This window comes from Cryptomeria japonica, chromosome 4, assembly GCF_030272615.1.
Source record: "Cryptomeria japonica chromosome 4, Sugi_1.0, whole genome shotgun sequence".
In the NCBI taxonomy this organism is placed as follows: domain Eukaryota; kingdom Viridiplantae; phylum Streptophyta; class Pinopsida; order Cupressales; family Cupressaceae; genus Cryptomeria; species Cryptomeria japonica.
In genome coordinates, this window is record NC_081408.1 from 185971878 (window position 1) to 185992811 (window position 20934).

The window sequence follows — 20934 nt, forward strand, 5'->3', positions numbered from 1 at the left end:
ACATGCTAGCAAAGGAGACAAAGTCCTCACCTCAAAGCAAAGTGGCCAAGTCTCCTCAAGTACTCCATCCACCCCAATCACCTCCACCTCAAAACAAATCCCAATCCCCAACACTTCATGATACTCCCATTTCCACATCTACTCACATCAAAGCTTCCATACCTTCCTCCATCACACAATCCCCACAACTCCAAACATGCCAAAAGCTTGTTCCAAAGCATGCTAGCATAGAATACTCTCCATCTCATGATGCATCTCCCTCCACTCCATCTAATTATCCCATCCCCTCCACTTCCTCTCATAATCATATGACTCCTCTATCCAACCCTCTCCCTCCATCTCATGATCCAATCACCCCTCCCAATCCATCTCATGATACCCTCCCTAGTCAAGATCAAAGTATCTCTTCATCCCCATGTCACAATCCCAATCCATCTAAAGACCCTAATCTTCCTTCCACATCTCATCCCCCTCAAAATGGACTCGCATCTTGTTTCCAAAATAATAAGGGTCCTCAAGATAATGCTCAAGATGTTGGTACATCCTTTATTCCTCCTAAATCCAAATCTCCCTCATACAAATCAAAATCCCGTTATCCCTCATCTTCTGCATCTATTTTGGGACCCTATGTTCCAAAGTTAAACCCTTCATTCCTTCCATCCATTTTGGGCCCCTATGTTCCAATGCTCAATCCTTCATCTCTTCCATCCACCACTCCATCACCTCAAATAATCCTTAAGCAAGATCAACAAAGGCACACATCCTTGAATTCCTCCCAACACTCTTTTTCCACCATCCCATCCATAAAATCCATCAATCCTTCATCCTCATGCACCCATCCCATTGCTATTAGAAGCAATTTGGATGCCCAATCTAAAAAGCATAAAGCTCAAAATCCACAAAAATCAAAGGATCAACATGTCCCCTCAAAACGACATGCTCAAAAGAAAAATACGATCTGAAAGAAAGAAAAATCAAAAAGGCCACAAAGGCCCCAAAAGAAAAAATCAAAAACTATGTGGATTCCCAAAGAGATAATGCATCTAAAAGCAAAATCAAAATTGGCATCCAAACTTTCTAATCCAAAATCTCCATCCATTCATAAGTCGTTCAATCCTCCATCTAATGCTCCTCCATCTTTAAAATCCATTTTGGGTCCTTATATCCCAAAATCCACCATCCCAACTCCTTCTATTTTGGGTTCTCATTTCCCAAAATCTACATATAATCCAAAATCCTCTCCTCCACTACTCCACCACCCTTCAAGGTGTGTGCCAATGTTAATCTTCCATAAGTTCTTCAAAAACCCATCCATTATCCACCATCCACTTTTCACAATCCCATTCCATTAGTCCAATCCTTTCCAGATCCTTATATTCCATCCTCTATCCATTTCATCTCCCCAATTATTATTACCAACATCTATGAGCATACCTCTAGTTCAAAGAATACTAAGGGATACCATCTATGGAACTAGACTCTTGAGTCCTCCCTTCCTCTTTCACGCATCCACTATCTTCCATATTCACTCATCCTCATCCTTATCCATCCAAACTATTCCAAAAATTCAAAAATTCAAAAAAATAAAAAAATCAAGAAAAATACAAAAATCAAAATAGAAAAAAGTAAAGAAAAATCATTTCATCCAATGGTGAAAGCCACTTCTTGTGGTGCCTTGGGTAAGTACCATGATGAAAACTTGGCAAACAAGCGTCATGTGTAATCCCCTCATCCCCTTGCACTCTACACTTGGGGGCAAGCTTCATCCACATAATCCTCCCATCCATCAACATCATATCTAAGTCCATCATCCTTTCCTATCTTTGATCTTGACTATCATATCCATATCCTCCATCTCATATCCCTCATCCTATCAAAATGAATCCTCTATTCCTATCTTTCATCTTGATCATATAAGGGGCAAAATAAACAATCATGCATGCATGCTTTGGAGAATGCAAGCCTTAATCACCTTAATCCTCTACCATCCATATCCATTACACATTATCCTCCCACCTCATACATATTTATCCACCATCCTTGCATCTTGTATTCCACTACCTCTAGTGTGGGGCATTGCACTCCTTTGTAGCATAGTCCTTGGGTCTCCATCACCCTAACCTCCATCCTTTATTCCTTCATATCTTATCCATATCCATCCACTCAATCCACCTATCTCCTATCCAAACAATAACTCCCTCCTCTCATCCATCCCATCCTTTTACCAATCCTTGGTTCTCCCTTGTCATTGGTTCTATTCAATCAAATCCTATCCACCAATCCACCCCATCCAATCCAATTTCTAATCCAATCCTATCTCATCCAATCATATTCAATCAAATCCTATCCAATTTCTAATCAAATCCTATCTTATCCAATCATATTCTCCATCTCCTCCAATTCAATCATTAATCCCATCCTCAATCCAATCCTATTCAATCATCCATCCCCCTTGTCATCCTATCTAATCATTTATCCTTCTTCTAATCCTATCCAATCCATCAAACTGAGCTTTTCCCATCTACCTGAGCTCGCACTGACTTGTGCCTAATCAAAGCTCCCATCCATACTACGCTGATCAAATCCAAGTGGCAATCCTCTCATCTGCAGATCTTGCACATCCAACTTATCTTTTGTCATCCATCAATCAATCCATCACACTGCCCATCGGGATGCATCCTTCCCTAATCTGGTAGCTTATCCAAATCCATATACTACTCTCGGCAAGAGATATCAGTTGGTCATGTGCAGGTTATTTGCATGCTTAAGCTTTTCGCTTTGTTTTCATCTTGTGTCCCAGGACTATACTTGTTCAGGACTGCCTTGATCATCCTATATCTTGGTATGTCTTAGTTGGTGTATAATGGGGCATAGTTTTCATGGCATGGTGTGTTTGAAGGTCTTCCTTGTACAAACCGACAACCCTGCATTAGTGTTTATCAACACTTGCATGATTGTGTGTAAGGCATTCTAGTTTGACTGAGCGTCAGTCCACGCCTCGGATCTTCATATCATCCTAGTTCTTATAATTAGTGGTGTAGACTATCCATGGCAATATCAAATCTAGGTTTGCTCTCTATACTTGCTCAACAAGAAATCCAATCCATTTATCCTTTTTTTGTCTCATTTCATTCACAACACTCCAACTCATCTTACTTTCCTCTTTCATTATCTTCATCCTTTCATCACTTATTCTTCTAATTCCTTTCGAGAACACACCCGTGTTCTCCAAACTCACATGTCCTCTCGAGGGGGCATACCACTGCTTCCTCGTCATCCTTCCTCTTTATCATTCTTTCTCATCCCATGATTGGGGCATCATGCTACTAGTCCTTATCATCCTTCCTCATCTCATGACTGGGGCATTATGCTACTAGTCCATATCCTTTTCTTCATCTCATGACTAGGGCATTGTGCTACTAGTCCTTATCCTTTTCTTCCACTATGTTTTATTCTTCTTTGATATAACATCATTTCACTATGCTATATCAAAGAGGGGCAAAATGTAGACAACTAAAATTAATATTTAATCAATTTAAGCCTATCAACATAATTAATTAGCTTAACTGTGTTATCCTTATTCCTCTCAAAATCAATTAAATCTAATTTAATTAATCTTGTCACTATAGTCCAATAATTAATTTATCAAATAAATCAATTATTCCCCTATTATTCTAAAGTCCTCTCAATAATTATTTCCTCTAAAACCCACTCAGTTAATTATTTCTAATTAATTAACCTAGTCATGTGATTCCTACAAATCACTTTTCCTAATCCCACTCAACCTAATTAATCCTCCTTGAATCTCTCATAACCATGCTTATCATTATTCTCCATTTTTTAATTCTCACTCATGTCACATCAAACTTTGAATCTCTCAAAGAAATTCAAATTTCTTTGAATCCCTCAATGCATCTTTATTTTGGAATTTTTAATTCCTCAAGTTTGAAATTCAAATTTCTCCCCCCTTTTCCAAAGGAATTTAATATTCCTGTTTATTTTCCCAAGGCACCCTTGATCCATGCCTTCTATCCAAAATCAATCTTGACCCTTCATAATAGATTCAATCTTGGCCCTCCATTGGCCTCCTCCAATCTATAAATTTGGAGCATATTATCCTCACAAAAAGATCAACTTCTCATAGCATCCTCATGCTACTCTATTCTCCTCTCATCATCTTCTAATCCTCTCTCAAATCTATCCAATTCATAATCCATCACTCAAATCCAACAATCCAATAATCCATCAATCTATCTTGTTGAGCATTCCACATCAATCAATCAGAGGAGCACATCAAGTGGAGCATCATCAAGGGGAGCCTTCACTTCATCAAGCTCAATCCGAAGGAGAAGGTAAAATAGCAAGGTGAAATGGTCTCTTTATGTTTTTTAGCATTTTCATGTTTATTTCATTATGTTTTGATCACTTTCCCTTCTAATCCATTTTCCCCTCTTCAATGACATCTCAAAATCTTTGCACATTTCATTTCCAAAGTTCTTACATAAAGAATCATTTCCACAAAAAATAATATCATCAACAAATATGGCTGACATCAATATTCCATTCTCATCATTCTTCATATACATGTTGTTGTTCTCACTAGTCCTTATAAATCCAATCTTTAATAAGTAAGAGTGCAACCTTTCATACCATGCTCTAGGTGCTTGCTTTAGACCATATAAAGCTTTGTTCAACTTACATACCTGATCTTTATTCTTCTCTTCAATAAATCCTTCAGGTTGTTCAATATATACTTCTTCTTCTAGTATACCATTCAAAAATGTAGATTTAACATCCATTTGATATACCTTAAAATTTTTGTAAGCAGCATATGCCAACAATGTTCTTACACCTTCAAGTCTTGCTACAGGTGCAAAAGTCTCTCCATAGTCTATTCCTTCTTCTTGAGCATAGCCTTTGCAAACTAGCCTTCCTTTATTCCGAATGACCTCTCCTTTTTCATTTAGCTTATTCCTGAAAATCCACTTTGTACCGATTACATTTTTCTTTTTTGGTCTTGGGACCAGTGTCCATGTTTCATTTTTCTTAATTTGATCAATCTCTTCTATCATAGCATTTACCCAATCTTCATTGCTTAATGCCTCTTTTACTATCCTCGGTTCAAATTCAAATATCAGACATGTGTTGTGTCTCAGTTTGTTCCTTGTCATCACTGGAGCATCTTTATCTCCTATAATATGACTTGATGCATGATTTCTTCTGACATATTTTGCTAATATAGGCTCGGTAGGCTCTGGATGATCTTCTTCATCACTCGGTAACTAAGTAATTTCTTCATTGGCTTTCTCGGTAAAACTTGTCGGTTGTACATATACAAACTCTTCATAATCTTCTAGTTCTTTGGAGTTTCCTTCATCATTCCTTTATGCAAATTCATCAATTTTCACATTTGCACTTTCCACAATTTTGTTAGATGATTTGATCAGACATTTAAATGTTTTACTCCTAGAGGAATAACCAAGAAATGTTCCTTCCTCGCTTTTCTTATCAAATTTTCCATTTCTTTCATCTTTGTGAACATAACATCTACTTCCAAATATTTTAAAATAATTTACATTTGGTTTCTTGTCATACCAGATTTCATAAGGTGTCTTCATAGTTCCTTTCTTCAGTTGTACTCAGTTCAAGGTGTAAACTACAGTGCTTATTGCTTCTCTCCAAAATATTTGAGGTACTCTATTTTCTATCATCAAAGTTCTGGCACAATCTACAATTGATCTATTCCTTCTTTCAGCTATTCCATTTTGTTGTGGTGTCCTTGGTGCTGACACTTGTCTCTTTATACCATGACCATTGCAAAATAAGTTAAATTCATCAGAAATGAATTCTCCTCCTCTATCAGATCTTAGACATTTCAACTGTCTTCCTGTTTCTTTTTCAACTCTTGCCTTATACCATTTGAACATTAGAAAAGCTTTTGATTTCTCTTTTAGAAACATAACTAACATCATCCTTGAGTAATCATCCACAAATAATATGAAGTATTTATCACCATAGTAACTTTGAACTTTCATAGGACCACAAAGATCAGTGTGTACAAGATCTAAAATTCCTTTAGAAGTGTAAGACTTACTTGTAAAGCTTGATTTTGTCATCTTACCCATCTGGCATCCTCGACATATTGCATTCTCAGGTTTTTCCAAGCTCGGTAGACCTCTTACATGATGCTTCTTACTTATTTTGATCAGATTATCAAAATTTACATGACAAAACCTTTTATGCCATAACCAGGTATCTTCTATTTTTGCATACAGACAATTGTTCCTAGTTGAGTCAAGGTGAAATGTATTACCTCTTGTTTGAGTCCTGGTAGCAGTCAACTTTCAATGTTTGTCATGAACTTTGACAATTCCTTTCTGAAATTCTATTTGGTATCCTATATTATTTAGCTGTGCTACACTCAAAAAATTGTATTTCAGACCTTCAACCCAATATACATCATCACATTTAGCATTGTCAAGAAGTGTGACTGTACCTTTACCTTTCACAGGACATGGTGCATCATTACCAAAGCTTACATGACCTCCATCATAATCTTCTAATTTAACAAACTTATGTTTATCACCTGTCATGTGATGTGAGCATCCACTATCTATGATCCAAGAATCATTTTTATTTATGTGTGATATTAAGGCTTTTTCTTCATACCTTTCTTCATCTGATCCATCTTTGATAGCCACATATACCACTTCCTCTGTCTCGGTCTCATTAGATTTATCATCATTGGATTCCTCATCAGCTACTAGGCATGTCTTTCTTTCTCTCCTTCTGAAGTCTCGGTGTCTTCTGTATTGGTTGTCTTTCTGTCTATCATCTCAGTAATCTTTCTTCTCATCATCTTTGTCAGGACAGTTAGAAGCCATATGTCCAATTTTATCACAATTAAAAAATTTTAAAGGTAACTTCCCTTTATACTTACCTTTGCCTCTCGGTAACCTTCTGGCCAATAATGCTTCAAACTCTTTTTGCTTTCTGATTTCCTCATATAGTTTGTGTACTTCTTCCATGTTTTTGCAAAATCTCTCACTTGCTCCACTATGATTTCTTTCAGCATACTTAGACATTCTATCATTATAATCTTCAGATTCACTGAGATGAAAAGAACTGAATGCAGATTCAACTTTGTTTACCGAAGACCCACTGTTATCAAAATTACTTAACTCAAAAGTATGTAGCTTACCGATAGTAGCATCCAAGGAGACTGGCATGTTTGGTACAGACCTTAATTCATTAATTGCAGAGACTCTAATGGCATAAGCAAGTAGAAGTGTTCTCAACAACTTACTTGTTACGTCCTTTTCTTCAATAGTTCCTCCTGCTCCTTTGATTTGATTGACAGTTTCCTTTAACCTTGTACTGTATTGGATTATGTTCTCACCTTCATTCATTCTCATGGATTCAATTTGTCCTCTTAGACTATCTGCTTTTTCTCCTTGAACATGTTCATCTCCACCATACATAGATGTGAGCTTATTCCACATTGCTTTGGCATCATTACAACCTTCTAGATCATTAAACTCTGAGTCGGTCAAAGCTGATGTTATCTCTATCATTGTTTGAAAGTGTTCTTTCTTTTCCTTTATTTCTTCCATTGTCATAGGGTAGGTGCTAGGTGCAATGTAATCATTCTCCAGATAATATGTTGCATATTCTCCAATTCCTGATAAGTGCAGCTTCATCATTTTATGCCATGTGGTGAAACTTGACTTGTTTAGCTTTGGTGCATCCCTTTCATACATCTTCGGATCTTGCCTCAAGTACCATTAAACTTTTTCTTCTGAAGTCCAAGCTCTGATACCAATTGTTAGTTAGATGAGAGCGGGGGGGGGGTGAATCAGATAACCTCAATGACTATTACTCTAATCAGATTCAACTTCGGTAGAATTTACTTGATATGCAACTTATGACTGTAAATCATTCAAACTCATAAACAGATAAACATGAAACATTAAATCACATTTGACACCAGATTTAACGTGGAAACCCTAATAGGGAAAAACCACTATGGGATTTCAGACCCACAAGAAAATATACTCTTCTAGAGTATGCTCGGTTAAAAGCAAATCCTGTTAAAGATTACATACACATTGCTAGATGTGACCCGGTTAAGGGATTTCCCTCATTGCTAGATGTGACCCGGTTAAGGGATTTCCCTCAGATCTGTTAGAATCTTCACTTTGTTAGAAGTGACCTTGTCAAAGGATTTCAAATAATGATTCAGAATGTAACCTTCCAAAAGGATTTACAAATAAGACTGTTAAGTCCACTTGGTTAAGAGATTTCATGTCACTTACAAACATAAATAACAGTAATAAAATATATCTGCAACTTCACATCTAAAATGTTAAAGCAAATTCTATGTGCTCAATATGCTCAAGATAATCTTGTCATAAGACTTATCTTTCTCCTAGCTGGGCTTCTCAATCTGTTCTTCAATCAGATCTTCAATCTTCTGTACTCGGTAATCACCTCTGTAGCATCACTATGCTTCAGTTTGCCCACCTTCATTGTTCTTCAACTACTCTTTATTTATAAGCAATTCCTGACCGCTTAATCTCCTTAATCACATTTCCCATGATTAATCTTAACCATCAGATCTTCAAACTTGACTAGGTTCATTGTATCCTTCAATCTAAAAAATGTTTTATCTTGCCTTGAAACTTGTATACCTTTGTTGGTACTTGTGCTCGGTTAGGACCGTTCAATCTGTGCTATAGATCTTACTCTTGAATTTTAATTGCCATTGATCCTTAACAAACTTCTTGCACGACATTCCTATCTTCAATAAACCTCCAACTCATTAGCATCCTTCATTAAATAATGTATACACTTTATTTAATGCATTTTGTTACTGCTCGGTTGATACACGGTTAATACTGAACTTTACTCGGTAGACATTCTCTTCTTGGTGACTTTTTCATTCATTAACCGACATCGGTAACCTTGGAGTTTACCGACTAGCTCCTTGCTCGATAAAATATAATAGTATCAAACCTTTACTCATTCTATTACATGAAAACTTTTCCCCTTCTTGTTCAGTCTTTGAATACATATATATAGGATATTAAAACAATCAAAACATCATAATCTCATCACTGTCAAACTCGGTAATAGTTGCCCATTGAATAACTTATTACTCCCCTTCATTTTCACATTCTTTCTATGTCACTTACTGACATCTTTATACTCATCAAAACATAATTTTTAAGATATGGCAAGATCATACTGAATCAGAAAATCAATTGCTTGACATCAATGACAAAATAATAATATTAAGACAGTAATCATCCTTTATCAATTATATCATTCATCTCCAACAACCTTCTCAAAATCATCAACCATCAAACTTATTGTAATGCCAACAATCTCCCAACTTATTGTAATGCCAACATAGATGTCGCTTCTAAATGGGAGGTAGGGTATATTGTTGTTGTTGGCATGGCTATTGCTTATACATGAGAGGTAGGGTATACTGTTGTTGTTGATACATGGGGTTGCATATAATGTTGGTGTTGATGGTGTTGGAGAGGGGGTTGTGATGTGTTTAAGGGAGGTTGATATGTTCGAGTTTGAATTTATTGTAATTTCTATTGGATAGTTGGTTGTTGTGGGATGATTTGTTGTGTTTGGATGTCATGTGTATTATTGTTGTTGAGATTAGGTTTGTTGGTAGTTAGGTTGAGATGTAGGAAGTGGAAGATAATATATTATGGGTGTTGTGGTCAAGTATAAGAGAAAATTGTAGCCAAGTGGGTGGGTGATGGTTGAGGTAAAGACAAAGGTGGTAATGATTAGATTAAGGGTATCATGGAATGGAATGAGGTTTGGGTTTGTTGGATGTTTTGATTTGCTAAGTTGGGTTGAATCCTAAGAGTGAGGTTAGACAATGTGTTTTCTTTGGGAGGTGGAGTCCTAGTCCTATTAATAGGATTAGACAACATGAAAGTAGAAAAAAGTAGGAAACACCTCTTGTAGTGGGTAGTAAGAGTTAAGAGGGTTAGCGATGACTTGTTGTGAGTTTTCATGTGATTGGTTGAGAACTTTTATTGTCACTATGGGCTCTCACATGGTGAAGTTATTTGTTCTAGGTTAGTTGACATTAGAGACAACTATGATTACATTTTGAGGCATTTCATATTTGAGATTTTCAAAAGTTGATGTAACTACATTTTCCTTCTTAATAAGTTTTACTCAAGTTGGATTCGTCAAAGATAGGGGAGAGTGTAGTACCCTCTATAAGTTGGTCTAGAGAACTTGTTTTGTTCAAACCTATAAAACGATCTGAATAGGTTTGAGTAAGATTATCTTCCATAAACTTCACAAAACTAGGAGAGTATTCAAGTTGATCTAACATGTCTTGTTCATCAAGACTAAGATTATCTTGTAAACTCTTGATTTGATTGTACTAACCAATCATAAATGGATTTGTAGTGCATTGCACCATGTTTTTTTCCTTGCAACTTAGTTAAAAATTACATGAATCTAGTGAAACTAATTTTTTGGATTTTTTGGTTTTTCAACATTGTTGGGTTTTTGGTTTTGAAAGACTATACTAAGAACAAGACAAAAGATTAAAAAAACAAAGGCTCAAAAATGATATGGTCCTCATTGGGTTTTAAATGGCGAGGCTCTAAAATAACAATAACAGATACAAAGATCACACCAACAATCCTAAAACTAATCAAGTGGGAGTGCATCTTAGTGTATTCCCATAGTTGGTACTATCTACTTGTAAATAGATAACTAGGGATTACCACCAAATAAAAAAAGTTTAGAATCCCTTTCTAAAGGTTTCTTAAAGCTTTACCCTGGTTAATTCTATCTCATCACAATGAAGTATGTTCTAACCAGCTTCAAGGTATAATCCACATCCCTTGCTCCACACTAAAAGATGCTCAAAGGACTCAAGCTAAGTTATACAAGCTATCTAAGGGAGTACTTGAAACACCACAAAGATATATAAGGTCCAATCCACAAACACTAGTTGGTCTACAAGTGTGGGACTTAGGTGCAAGCGAATGTCCCTTCACCTTGTGTCTTGAATAACAAAGGGATTCAAAGATTAACTTGACAAGACATGACTAGACTAAGATACAACTTGTGTTCTCCCCTTTTAATATACCACATTTTAACGTGTTGTTGAGTTCATCCTCTAAGGTGATGGAATCCTTCTATAGATCTCCTAAAAATTAAAAAGTAGTTTATTATTCTCAATACTATGCAAGTTTGCAAGAGAAGAGCATTCATACACACCCTTTTATAATAAAAGATAGTAATGCAATGTTCCTTATAACCCCTCATAGCATTTTTTTGAAAAGACACAAAAAGAAAAATATCTATAAAATTTTCTTCTAGTAGTTATCCTATAAAAAATAATTCGTTAGGAGTAAATAATGTTTTGTTCTTTAGCTTTTGAAAGGATTGGTTTTCAAGTTTTGTTCTTTGATGATGAGAGGAAGTTGCACTCAATGATTAGTTAAAAATAGATAAATGAAGACTTCAAATTAAAAAAAGAAATGATAAATTTTTAAAATTACCTAAAATTGATATTATAAGTGAAACTTATGTTAGTTTGAAGTTACAAAGGAAATACTCATTTCAGACCATTATACTTGATTCTTGAGAGTTGATGTGAAAAAATGACCTACTCCACTATGTTCAGCTTGGAGCTAGCTTTGTAAATGCCTATAAGAAGCTAAAAAACCGATAAATATTGCAAAAAATTATAAGCATTTTTTTAATAGTAGGTTTTACTAAAAAATACATTAAGGGGGGCCTAGAGATTCTCGCTCTCGATTTGTTATCTCATCTTCGGACGACTGACTAATGGCAGGGTCGGGGCCAGATTCTATACGTAACATGCAACCCGAAGCGATGACAACCGGATATGAGACTGAAAAGGGAAATGATCGAAAAAAAGTAGCCGAATTATTCCATATCATTTCTAGGGCTTCGGAGGCACAGAGAATACTTGCAACCCATGGAACTAGAGTTTCCCGGGGTTGGGTGGATAGTTGGAGGATGAAGGTAGGGGTAGGTATGCGGTTGGAAGCTTGGATCCTTCCTTCGGTGGGCACCAAGCTTGTATCCGCCCTACTGCGACCCTTATAGTCGTGGGGGGTAGGAGATCAAAAATTACATTAAATGGGACCTAAAGCTTTAATTCCCTACAACTGGGCTCCTAGTCCTAAATATGACTAAGGGCTAAGTAAAAAACTACTAGATGTTGTTCAAATAGGGGTTTAAGTTTTCAAACCATGGTTTTCTCTTTGAAATAATGGTTTTGCCTTCCATATAATGCTTTCAACTCACAAACAGTGGTTTTGGGAATGCGAATAATGGTTTTGAGCATGCAAATAAAGGTTTTAGCCTCCAGGAAATGGTTTTGGGCTAAAAATTCATGGTTTTTTCTTAAAAGTAGTGATTTTGATCTTAAAAAGTGATTTTACACTTGAAAATGATTGTTTTGACACATTAAACATAATTAAGCAATTAAAACCTAGTTTTGCACTTGAAAATAATGGTTTTGAAAAGTTAAACATGGATTTGCTAATTTAAACATAGTTTTGTACTTGAAAATGATGGTTTTGACAAGTTAAATGCGATTAATACTTATAACTTTAATATTAATGACCCTATAACTTACAACATTTTTGTTTTTACGCCAAAAATTTAACTTGCCATTAATATGATTTGTCTTGTCTTTGTGTTTATTATATATTTTACCTGACCCTTGTTGCAGCAATAAGGACTTTCTCTATAGTGTCTCTCTTCTCAATAATCTCATCCAAACTTGTAACATAATAGACCTATAAATGAAGGACCATTTTTCCAAACTTGTAACATAATAGACCTATAAATGAAGGACCATTTTTGGGATAAAGTTTGCTAGTATAGCCTATGGGAAGTGACTACGGAAACTTCTCCATCTTTGGAGGAAGGACAAAAATCTTTGACCATTTTTTCATTAGCATTACATAGGTCAAGCATTGAAAGTTCATGTTATATAGTGTAAGAGAAATGGTTTACAAATTTTCCAACTAATTGTGGAAAAGTGGTAATGGATCCACGAGGTAGGTGCATAAACCACTTGAGAGCTTGTCCTCCTAAAGATATGTGTCATAATAAGCCACTTCATGACACGCCATGTAATATTCTTTAACATTTGACAGGCGGATCTCCTTTTCCGTTTTATTTGTCTAGTTTTTTTGGCACTTCAAAATTTTGACGAAGGGGATTCAATGCTATAGAGTTTTCAAAGGGAATTCTTTGAATTTGTATGTTTTCTTTCATTGTAAGGTCCTTGTTTGCATCCACTAAAGGGTGTTTTCCATCTTTTTCCACTATTGGGAAAAAGGGGTTCCTAGGAATTCGATTTGGCACATGTGGTGGTGACTATTCATTATATGATAGTTGTTGGTAGTGAGGTGATTGTTGATTATATGTTTGGGGTTGTATGTATTGTTGTTGAGGAGTAGGTAGATGATGTTGATATATGAGGTTGTATATACTATTATTGTTGATGGTGTTGGAGGAGTAGGTAGATGATGTTGATATATGGGGTTGTATATATTATTATTGTTGATGGTGTTGGAGAGTGGGTTGTGACGTGTTTAAGGGTGGTTGATATGTTGGAGGTTGAATATATTGTAGTAGGATGAATTGTTATGTTTAGGTGTTTTGTGTATTGTTGATGTTAGGATGAGGTTTGTTGGTAGTGGAAGATAAGATATTTTGTGTGTTGTGATCAAGTATAAGATAAAATTGTAGCTAATTGGGTATGTGATGGTTGAGGTAAAGACAAAGGTGGTAATGATTGGATTGAGGAATGAGTTGTGGGTTTGTTGGATGTTTTGATTAGTTAAGTTAGGTTGAATGCTAAGAGTGGGGTTAGACAACATGTTTTTATTTGTAAGAAAGGTGGAGTCAAATACCTATTAATAGGATTAGACAACGTGGAACTGCTTAAGAGGGTTAGTGATCACTTGTGATTTTTCATGTGATTGGTTGTGGATATTTAATGTCATGATGGGCTCTTGCATGGTAAAGTTATTTTTTCTATGTTGGTTGATATTAGAGACAATTATGATTACATATAGAGTCATTTCATATAAGAGATTTTCAAAAGTTGATGTAACTACAATTTCCTTCTTAATAAGCTTACTCGAGTTAGATTGGTCAAACCTTAGGGAGAGTGTAGTACCCTCTATAAGTAGCTCTAGGAAATGTGTTTTGTTCAAACCTATAAAGCGATATTTATACATTTTAGTAAGCTTGTCTTTCATAAAATTGACAAAACTAGGAGAGTATTCAAGTCAATCTACCATGTATTGTTCATCAAAAGTAGGATTATTGTGTAAACTCTTGATTTGACTATACTAACCAATCGTAAATGGATTTGTAGTACTTTGGTCCATGCTTTTTCCCTTGCAACCTAGTTAAAAATGACATGAACCTATTCACACTAATTTTTTTGGTGATTTACGATTTTTGGATTTTTGGGATTTTGTGGTTTTTTGGTTTTGAAAGCCTTTACTAAGAAATTAAAAAAAGATTATTATATGTGTGTGTGTGTGTGTGTGTGTGTGTGTGTGTGTGTGTGTGTGTGTGTACATGTGTATATATATATGTCTATATACATATGTATATACATATGTATAAATAAATATGTGTGTGTTTATACACACACACACACACACACACACACACACACACACACACACACACACACACACACATATATGTATATACATACATATATATATGTATATACATATATATATACATATACATATGTGTACACATACATATACATATATGTATACATATATATGTGTACACGTACATATACATATATGTATGTATGTGTACACATATATACATACATATATGTATATGTATGTGTACACATATGTATATGTATATATATATGTATATATATATATATATATATATATATATATATATATATATATATATATATATATATATATATATATATATATATATATATATACATACATATGTATGTATATATGTGTGTGTGTGTGTGTATACATGTACATGTATACCTACATACATACATACATACATATATAGACATATATGTTTATATGCAGACATATCCAGATCATATTTTCATATGCTATCCTCAATTGACATAGTATATGAATAATACATTGTATTGATTTTTAATTTAAGTTCAATTTAGTTTTATATATATATTTCTTTAGAATCATAAAATTGTATATATATTTATCTATTCTTAAATGTATATATATTCATATATACATTTATATATACATTAATATATGTATTTATATGTATTCTTACATAGCCTTCTCTTCTATTTTGATTTAAAACCTCTATTATGCCGGCATCTATAGAGGCATTGATTTGACCTTCCTTGTCTCGCGCGCTAGTTGTGATTAGTACGTAGTGAGCTCAATTAAACGTCGTCGGTATTAATTACCTTGATCTCGAATATCGTCCTTCATCATTTTCTTTGCATTGTGACCCTTCATCCCTCCCTCTCTGACACTCTTAAGCGATTAAATAGGTCCTTTTTCAAGATAGCAGAGCTGTCTTTTACGACGCTTTTCTAAGCACGATTACTAAAGTAGTGGCTTCTTATATCTTTTTATGTAGTGCAATTGGTCCTTCCAAGGTAATCTAGGTTGTTTGATGATCTGAGTGAGTTGGGGTCATTATGGACACATCATTGAGGCTAGTTGGGCTTAAGAGACAAATGGCATTTACAGGGGACATCAAAGAAGATAGATTGAAAGGTATTCTTGTCTTCCCTAATGTCCTGGTTATTCGGGCGGTTAAGAAAATATTAGGGGAATAGTATATCAAGAATGATGATCGAACTAGGGCCAACTCTGATATAGTTGTAATGTTTCTAGTGGTGGCCATGCACTTTGAGAAGGATAGGGAGGTGGTTATGAAATTATGCCGAAGTGTCTTCAAGAAGGAACTGTTGGACGGATCGGATAGGGTTGTCATCAATGTGGATGAGGATTTAACAGTCCCTAAGCCTAGAAACTATGATAGGTTCATATGGACTAGTGCCAAGATTTCCAATCTTGGAAATAGAAGATGAGGCTGCCTTTGCGGCCTACAACCCGATAAGGCAGGGAAATTTCTTCTTCCTCATGTGGCTTCTGCATGTTAAAAAATCGCCTTGTAATAGATGGCTTGCTAACTATCTCAAGGCGGAAGACATTGAAGTAGTCCCTGACGATGTAGAGATGCCCTCTGCCCTTGCCTCTAGACCAGGAGAATCCTCTGTTAGTTCAAGGTTGTCGGCAAGCAAGGCTCGGTTGAAAAGGAGTCGGGCTCTCCTGAGTCCTAGGACTTACTCTCTTTCTGTAGGGCAGTTTTTTGCTTTTCTTTTGGTTTACCCTTAACTATATCGTCTCTCTTGGCTCTAACAAGACACCTTTGATACCTAATGACTACTTTTTCTTTAAGTTTTATTGAAAGTAATATAGACATATGGATGTTTATGCTAATATTATATTTAGCTTAGTTGTGTTGTTAGTTTGTTTCTTTCGCCTCAAATTTAATTAATTGTCTTCTTTGATTTGGGTGCATTCTCAAAATTTTGCATATATATATATATATGGTTGATATAGTCGGCCTAACATTTGGGTTCAAGTTTGTGAATATATAGATTCATGCAGATATATTCAAATTTTGGTTTATTCACCCTCTCGGCCCTTGCTTTGGCGTGATCCCCTGCATGCATGTCTTTGCTCTTAATTAGAGTTCTCTTTCTTTTATGTTTTGTATATATATTTGTCTTTATCCTCGCGTCCTTGTAGGTAGATGTAGGTTGGGATTCTCGCTTCCTTCATCAATTTTCCATGGCTAGGTCTCCTAAATTTGTCTAAGGTTGTCACGGCCCTAGACTGGGTTATGTTATGGTTACTTAGATTTGGCAGCTAAATCTTGCTTTGAGTCTTTCTTACCTTGATTTCTCTTCGACGCATCAGTACGTTTTATCAGGCAGGTTTGAGAGTATATTGATCTATCTTGTTTTGAAATATTCGGGTATGTCTTCATAGTGGAAATCTATGAAAATGTTGGTACTAAGACAAAATAGGGGAATTTATCAATTTTGGGTTATAGTTGCTCGTAATTATTAATTGGAACTAGCCTAACAGTGTGCAGGAAGAATGTGGTTTTTGTTTTGGCAATCTGACTTTGCAAGATTCATGTGGAGATCTTCGTCATGTTTTACTCAGAACAACACCTTCTCAATATGAGCAGAATATGACTCCATTGCAATCAAATTATGCATCCATCAGTGATGGAATGAGTATGGTGTACTCGACAAGAATTATCAATTGTAATTTTCTGAAATTGCATCTGGCCATTTATTGTATTACCTGATTATTTCTAGGAATTGTTTTTCCTTGGACAAGACCGGAGGTTTTCTTCGCCCGATTCTTTCCTATCAGTGCCCACACAGAATTGGTTGTAAACTTTCATGTATTTTCATTTTATTAATACAATTATTTGGCCACGGCCTATTATCCATTAAAAAAAAAAGATTATTACAAAATCTAAGGCTCAAAAAGGATAAGGTCCTTGTTGGGTCTTAAATGGTGAGGTTCTAATCTAACAATAATAGATACAAATAACACACCAACAATCCTAAAACTAATCAAGCAGGAGTGACTCTTAGTGTGTTCCCACAATTGGTAATTTCTACCCATAAATGGATAGCTAGGGATTACCGCCTGAAAGAAAAGTATAGGATCCCTTGCTAAAGGTTGCTGAAAGCTTTACCGTGGTTAATTTTATCTCACAAGGAAGTATGTTGCGACTAACTTCAAGGTATGCTCTGCATCCCTTGCACCACACTAAAAGACAATCAAAGGATTCAAGATAAATTGTGGAGTCCTCAAAACACCACAAAGATATCTAAGGCTCAATCCATGATCACTAGTTGGTCTACAAGTGTGCAAGAGAAGAGTATTTGTACACAACCTTTTAGAATAAAAGATAGTTGTTATTTGATTAACCAAATTGAAATGTAATGTTCATTATAATCCCTCATAGCAATGTTTTGAAAAGACACATAAAAAGAAAAATATCCATAAAATTTTCTTGTAGTAGTTATCTTATAAAGAACAATTTGTTAGAAGTTTAATGTTTTGTTCTCTGGCTTTCAAAAGGATTGGTTTTCAAGTTTTGTTCTTTGATGACCAGAGGAAGTTGCACTCAATGATTGGTTAAAGATAGATATAAGAAGAGATCAAATAAATAAATAAAATGATAAATTATAAAAATTACTAAAAAGTGATATTGGAAGCGAAACTTATGTCAGTTTGAAGTTTACAAAGGAAATACTCATTTCAGATGATTATACTTGTTTCTTGAGAATTAATGTGGAAAAATGACCCACTCCACTATGTTCGGCTTAAAGCTAGCTGTATAATGCCTACGAAGTTGAAAAATAGATAAGTATTGCAAAAAACTACAAGTAGATTTTACCAAAAAACACATTAAGTGGAGGGCCTCGAGTTCAAAAATTACATTAAGGGGGATCTACATGTTTAACTCTCTACAACTTGGCTCGTATTCGTCAATATGACTAGGGGCTAAGTAAAAAAATACTAGATGGTGTTTAAATAGGGGTTTAAGTTTTCAAACCATTGTTTTCTCTTCCAAACAATGGTTTTGCCTTCCAAATAGTTGTTTCAACTCACAAATAGCGGCTTTAAGAATGTGAATAATGGTTTTGCGCATGCAAACAATGGTTTTAGCTTCCAAGAAATGGTTTTTAGCTAAAAATTCATGGTTTTACCTTAAATATAGTGGTATTGACCTTAAAAAGAGGTTTTACACTTGAAAATAATGGTTTTGACATGTTAAACGTGATTTAGAAATTAAAACATGGTTTTGCACTTAAAAATAACGGTTTTGACAAGTTAAACATGGATTTGGTAATTTAAACATGGGTTTGCACTTGAAAATGATGGTTTTGACAAGTAAATGTGATTAATGCTTTTTTCATAAAAAGACACATAAATTTAAGAGCAAAAAAAGGCTATTTTAAACAATAAAATAAAAACCTTATACAAAAAATTGGATGATTCTTAAGTAGTAAATAGGTGACTTTAAATAGCAATAGAGTAAATTTTACCTATTTTAGCATGGCATTCACCTTGCATATGGTGGTTCTCACAAGATATCCAAGATTTTACCCTTTAAAAGATTGTTTTTGATAGGTCTACATGTGAATTGACAATAAACAATGCTTCATTTTTTATTGAAAAACATAATAGATTGCAAGTTTTACAATAAGCAGAGCATTTTTATTGAAAAATGTAGGTTTTAATAGTAATAAACCATGGTTTGCCAAAATAACGGAGATTTAATTATATGATCACACAACTTTAGCAATTTTAATAGTGATATTGACATTTTAATGTGCACTTTTAGCAAAGGACTTCTTAAATTCAAATAGATTGATTTTAATAGCAAGTATGTGTTGACTTGCAAACCATATATTTTACTATGAAACTATGGATTTGATCTTTAAAACTTTTTAAAAAATAATAAAAAAAAATCTAACAACAATTACAAAATTGTTAGATCTTGATCAAAACTTATAAATGAAAGAAACAAAATTCAAGCACAATTCAAACATGACATTAGAAATCATAAAGCACAATCATCAATCGAAACATGTTTTCTTATAAATAATTATGTACCCTGTGAAAGAATCATGCTCACATACAACAAAGTTAGTCAAAAAAAAAAAAATTGTTCATATCAGAGTCACAAAATGTAAACAATGAAATTCATAAACTAAAGATTACAAAGACTTGAAACTAACAAAAGATATTCAAAACAAATCCTAATCTACAAACTCCATTGCAAACCTTAAAAGGGAAGATATGATTGATGTATTCCAATAATGAATATGGTTTTATTTATAGACTTTTGAGTGAGATGAAGATGAAGATGAGAATGATGACATAAGTTAATTGGAAAGTCAATAGAGTCAAAAAAAACTACAAACTAGAAATTCTCTCTTTTGAGGCCAATATAGTATAGTATTTAATTATTTATTTAAGTGATGGATAGTTGTGCAGTTTCCATCGCAGATCATGAATTAAGGAAAAAGGAAGAAGTTTCTAAATTAAGGAGGAATTAACTTGATGGATGAAAATTGTGTTTTTAAATAGAAACCAAGTTAACTAATTAGTCGTGGCTGAGTTAACTAAAATGATGAAAACAGAAATTTTAAGTGGATAATTAATTCACATTTAATTAAATGATAAATATTATTAATTAAATGAATAAAGTATAAACTAATTAAATTATGAAAATTATTATTAATTAATAATGTAATGTAATATGGATAATTTGTGGTAAATGGGTAAATTGTGATGATTAATAAATGATAAGTGGTAATGATGATGAATTAAGGGTCAACTATTAGGGGAATAATTCAGTGAAAATTTTAGTGTCCATAAACCTCTTGTCATTTCAGACCTTAGATCCCATCTAAAACAAAACACTTTATTATGTTGTTGCATCACTCCCATGTTTTAGGTTAGCATGAAAACATAGTCATGTATCGCCATTTGCTCACACTTTAACTTACAAATTGCTAGGAATTGTGAAAAACATGTATTGAAATTGTTGCAATTATTAATCATTTGAACTACATGTGTGTGGGAAGATTGGAATATATTGGGTTGATGTGGAGGAGACAGTTGCAATCTTTTTAGACTAGAGGTGTGATTTCTATCTTGATGGGGCTCGAGAATACATGGGGCAACAAGCTACGTTAGAGCAAGAAATATTGACCTCAAAGTGATTTTGAATATCTTGGATAGTAAATTGCACTTTAAAGGCCATGAATTCATGAGAAAACCTTATTACAAG